The 5527-nt window shown below is 48.4% G+C and overlaps 1 pseudogene; it reads left to right on the top strand.

The window, feature by feature from the left end:
* The first annotated feature begins 260 nt into the window (after positions 1–260).
* Positions 261–3879, top strand: LOC102855094 (annotated as a pseudogene).
* Positions 3880–5527: the final 1648 nt, after the last annotated feature.

The raw sequence follows: 5527 nt of genomic DNA, 5'->3' as shown, positions 1-5527 counted from the left end.
CGCATTCCTTGGCCCCCCCCACCCCCTCCCTCGGGGCCCCCCGCCCCCCCTCGGGAAAAAAAAATCCATCCCAATTCAGTTGAACCCGAGGGAGATTTCCTTTCACCCTTGAGGAGACGAGCTTTCAACGGTTTCTTCTTCGTCTCCCCCAAGCCTCCCCCGTCCCCTCCCCTGCTCCCACCCCCCTCTGCCAGTGTCGGGTGCAAGGTCCCTTTAAGGCAACGGCGCCTTCCTCGGGTCAGACTACTGGAGGCGGAAGCATGGAATGTGAGGAGGAGGAGTTGGAGCCATGGCAGAAGATCAGTGATGTCGTTGAGGACTCTGTAGTTGAAGATTATAATTCAGTGGAGAAAACTACTACAGCTGGTAATCCTTTGGTCCAACAAGGTGGACAGCCACTCATCTTGACCCAGAATCCAACCCCAGGTCTAAGCACAATGGTTACTCAACTGGTATTGAGGTCTGTCCAGGTCATGCAGAATGCCAATCATGTGACTAGTTCCTCTGTGGCCTCACAACCAATATTCATCACTACACAGGGATTTCCTGTAAGGAATGTCCTGCCTGTACAAAATGCAATGAATCAGGTTGGAATTGTGCTGAATGTACAGCAAGGCCAAACAGTTAGACCAATTACTAGTCCCAGCCCCAGGTGCCCAGTTTGTTAAGCCAACAGTTGGAGTCCTACAAGTGTTCTCTCAGATGACTCCAGTGAGGCCAGGTTCCACAATGCCTGTGCGACCTACCACCAACACCTTTATTACTGTCATTCCAGCCACACTCACCATTCGAAGCACCATCCCACAATCCCAGTTCCAGCAGACCAAGTGCACTCCCAGCACTTCCACCACTCCTACTGCCACACAGCCAACCTCACTGGGACAACTAGCTGTTCAGCCTCCAGTGAGCACTACCAGCTTTGTCACTGTCAAGCGACCTGGAGTTACAGGTGAAAATAGCAATGAAGTAGCCAAATTGGTGAATACCCTTAATACCATCCCTTCACTGGGCCAAAGTTCTGGGCCAGTGGTGGTATATAACAACACCCCAGCTCATGGCTCTCAAAGAACCAGTGGACCTGAGTCTTCAATAAAAGTGACCTCTCCCATTCCAGTGTTTGATCTCCAGGATGGTGGACGGAAAGCCTGTCCACGGCGTAACGCTCAATTCCTTATTACTGAAGCTTTGAGAGGTCATATGTGTTACTGTTGTCCAGAAATGGTTGAATAATTGAAGAAAGGGAAGTCTCTGGATTCAGAACCCAGTGTCCCATCAGCAGCAAAGCCCCCATCCCCTGAGAAAATAGCTCCTGTTGCTTCCATGCCCTCATCTACACCTATTCCTGCTCTGTCACCACCTACCAAAGTACCAGAGCCAAATGAAAATGTGAGTGATGCTGTCCAGACCAAGCTCATTATGCTAGTAGATGACTTCTACTATGGACGGGATGGTGGTAAAGTAGCACAACTCACAAATTTCTCTAAGGTCGCCACATCTTTCCGATGCCCACATTGTACCAAAAGGCTAAAAAATAATATTCGATTTATGAACCATATGAAACACCATGTAGAACTTGATCAGCAGAATGGTGGGGTTGATGGTCATACTATCTGCCAACACTGTTATCGTCAGTTTTCCACACCATTCCAGCTCCAGTGTCACTTGGAAAATGTTCACAGTCCCTATGAATCAACTACAAAGTGCAAGATCTGTGAGTGGGCATTTGAAAGTGAGCCACTATTTCTCCAGCATATGAAGGATACTCATAAGCCAGGAGAGATGCCTTATGTTTGCCAGGTGTGTCAGTATCGCTCCTCACTCTACTCTGAGGTTGATGTTCATTTTCAGATGATCCATGAGGACATCCGGCACTTGCTCTGTCCTTATTGCTTGAAGGTCTTCAAAAATGGCAATGCATTCCAGCAGCATTACATGAGACACCAGAAGAGGAATGTATTGTAACAAATGCTGGCTGCAATTTCCCTTTGCCAAGGACAAAATTGAACACAAATTTCAGCACCACAAAACCTTCTGTAAACCGAAGCAGCTGGAAGGCTTGAAACCAGGCACCAAGGTGACAAACTGGGCTTCACGAGGGCAGCCACGAACTGTTCCTGCCTCTTCAAATGATAAACCTCCCAGCGCCTTGCAGGAGGCAGCACCATTGAGTTCCTCAGTGGACCCTCTACCTGTCTTCCTTTATCCCCCTGTCCAGCGCAGCATCCAAAGACAGCTGTTAGGAAAATGAGTGCCATGGGCCGGCAGACATGTCTAGAATGAAGCTTTGAGATCCCAGATTTCCCTAATCACTCCCCTACCTATGTACACTGCTCTCTGTGCCGTTATAGCACTTGTTGCTCTCGAGCTTATGCCAACCACATGATCAATAATCATGTTCCAAGGAAAAGCCCCAAGTATTTGGCTCTGTTTTAAAATTCTGTGAGTGGACTCAAACTGGCCTGCACTTCATGTTCCTTTGTTACATCTGTGGGAGATGCCATGGCCAAGCATTTAGTATTCAACCCTTCTCACAGATCGAGCAACATCCTACGACGGGGACTCACTTGGATGTCTCACTCAAGGCATGGCCAGACCCAAGATCAAGTTCACGATCGGAACTTAAAGAATATGTACCCACCTCCTTCCTTCCCTCCCAACAAAGCCGCTACTGTGACATCTGTAGAAACTGCCCCACCTGAACCTGAAGAGCCCCCAACTCTCATGGCCCAGGCCCTCCCATCACCGGCCTCAACTGCAACCCCACCACCCACCCCTACTCATCCCCACCCTTTAGTGCTACCATCCTTGACTTCTGAGGAGGCTGAATGTCTGAATGTTGATGACCAGGAGGAGGGGAGCCCAATCACCCAGGATCCTGAGCCAGTATTGAGCACAGGTAGTGCCAATGGAATTAGCAAGAAGGAGCAGCTGTCTGTGAAGAAACTTCGGGTAGTCCTGTTTGCCCTATGCTGCAATACAGAACAAGCAGCTGAGCACTTCTGAAACCCACAGCTACGTATTTGGCATTGGCTTCGTCGCTTCCAAGCCTCCCAGGGGGAGAATCAAGAAGGCAAATATTTGAGCTTTGAAGCAGAAGAGAAATTGGCTGAGTGGGTATTGACTCAACGTGAGCAACAGCTACCTGTAAATGAGGAGACCTTGTTCCAGAAGGCCACCAAAATAGGACATTCTTTGGAAGGGGGTTTTAAGATCTCCTATGAGTGGGCCGTGCGTTTCATGCTACGACACCATCTGACTCCTCATGCCCGACGAGCTGTGACACACACTCTGCCAAAGGATGTGGCAGAGAATGCAGGACTCTTTATTGAATTTGTGCAATGGCAAATTCACAACCAGGACTTACCCTTGTCTATGATTGTAGCTATTGACGAGATCTCCTTGTTCCTGGATATGGAGGTACTGAGCAGTGATGACCGAAAAGAGAATGCCCTACAGACAGTGGGCACGGGGGACCTGTGGTGCAATGTGGTACGGGCCATTCTGGCAGATGGCACAGTCCTCCCCACTCTGGTTTTTTACTAGGGGCAAATAGATCATTCTGCTAATGTGCCCAACTCTATATTGCTAGAAGCAAAGGAGAGCGGCTGCAGTGATGATGAGATCATGGAGCTGTGGTCTACTCGAGTGTGGCAAAAGCACACAGCTTGCCAGCGTGGCAAAGGCATGCTTGTGACGGACTATCATCACACTCATTTATCAGAAGTACTGGGTATGCTTAGTGCCTCTAGCACTTTGCCGGCAGTGGTCCCAGCAGGCTGTAGCTCCAAAATCCAGCCATTAGATGTATGTATCAAACTAACTGTGAAGAACTTTCTGCATAAAAAGTGGAAGGAGCCGCGACCCCGCTGCCAGCTCTGAACTTCGGGACTGGCAAAGTTGGGTGCCACGCCAACGAAGTGAACAGAGGGTGTGGATTCGAACTGGAACCTACCCCTGCACCTTTGACCCACATCTCTAGGTACTGCATTGCTTCCCCTGACCCAGCTCTAAACTTCGGGACTGGCAAAGTTGGGTGCCACGCAGATGCAGCGGACAGAGGGTGTGGATTCGAACCAGGACCCACCCCTGCACCTTTGACCCACGTCTCTAGATACCACATTGCTTCCCCCGCCCCAGTCCATGACCCCACCGCCAGCTCTGAACTTCAGGACTGGCAAAGTTGGGTGCCGCGCAGACGCAGTGGACAGCAGGAGTGGATTCTAACTGGAACCCACCCCTGCACCTTTGACCCACGTCTCTAGGTACTGCATTGCTTCCCCCGCCCCAGTCTGCGACCCTGCCACCAGCTCTGAACTTCGGGACTGGCAAAGTTGGGTGCTGGGCAGATGCAGTGGACAGCTGGAGTGGATTCGAACTGGAACCCACTCCGGCACCTTTGACCCACGTCTCTAGGTACCACATTGCTTCCCCCGCCCCAGTCCATGACCCTGCCGCCAGCTCTCAACTTTGGGACTGGCAAAGTTGGGTTCCGTGCAGACGCAGTGGACAGCGGGAGTGGATTCTAACTGGAGCCCACCCCTGCACCTTTGACCCACGTCTCTAGGTACCACATTGCTTGCCCCGACCCAGTCCACGACCCTGCCACCAACTCTGAACTTTGGGGTCCTCGGGCCTTTGGCCCTTGGGCCAGGAGCTAAAGAAAACAAAACATAACAAAAAACCACACAAATGAAGAAGAACACATAGACCAAATTAATAGCATTTTTCAAACTCACTTGAGAAAGTTTCCAATATTGAAGATTTAGTTCCTTTTGACTACAAATTGCCGTTTGGCCCTACCACATTGGTCCCACCAACTTAAGCAAAAGGGAGGTACTGGACATCTCGATAGAGAAGTAGTGACATCAAACCAAGAACCAACTATCACCTTAGTTTTCAGAAAATTCTTCCACTTCAATGTCTCAAAAGAAGCAGGGTACCTCACTCACCATGCAAGCCCAAAACAAGATATCTACCCCCCAAAATGACACAGTAGCAATGGATTTTATGAAGCCAGAAAGTCTGACGGAACTTCTTGATGCAGAGTTTTTTTAAAAAAAAAGATGATTGAATGTTTACAATGGATGAAAAACAAACTTGAAGAATTAAAGGACACTAACGTAAAAAATCAGGAGGAACTTAAAAAAAAAACAATCCAAAACAACACAGAGAAAACAGATGAGGCATTAGAGGCACTGGGAAAACAAGAAATCATAATTCTAAATAGGAAATCTAAGGTTTCTGATGCTGTCAACATGATGGAGGGTCATACAAATAGAGGTAAAGAGATGGAAAACATAATTAGTGAAATAGAAGATAGAATTGTCACCACAGATATAACTGAGAAAAAAGCAGAAACAAAAAAGAAGGAAACAGAAGAAAGCTTAAGAATAATGTGGGATACCATTAAAAGAAATAACATCTGCATCACTGGAATCCCAGAACGGGAAGAAGCAAGTAAAGGCACTGAAAAAGTTGTGGAAGAATTACTAGAGGAAAACTTTCCAGGCATAATGAAGAATGACAG

This window comes from Elephantulus edwardii, unplaced genomic scaffold (assembly GCF_000299155.1).
Source record: "Elephantulus edwardii isolate Elephantulus edwardi_28Jun2011 unplaced genomic scaffold, EleEdw1.0 scaffold00526, whole genome shotgun sequence".
NCBI lineage: Eukaryota > Metazoa > Chordata > Mammalia > Macroscelidea > Macroscelididae > Elephantulus > Elephantulus edwardii.
Note: the sequence above shows the minus strand (reverse complement) of the source record. Positions and strands in the feature narration are given on the sequence as shown.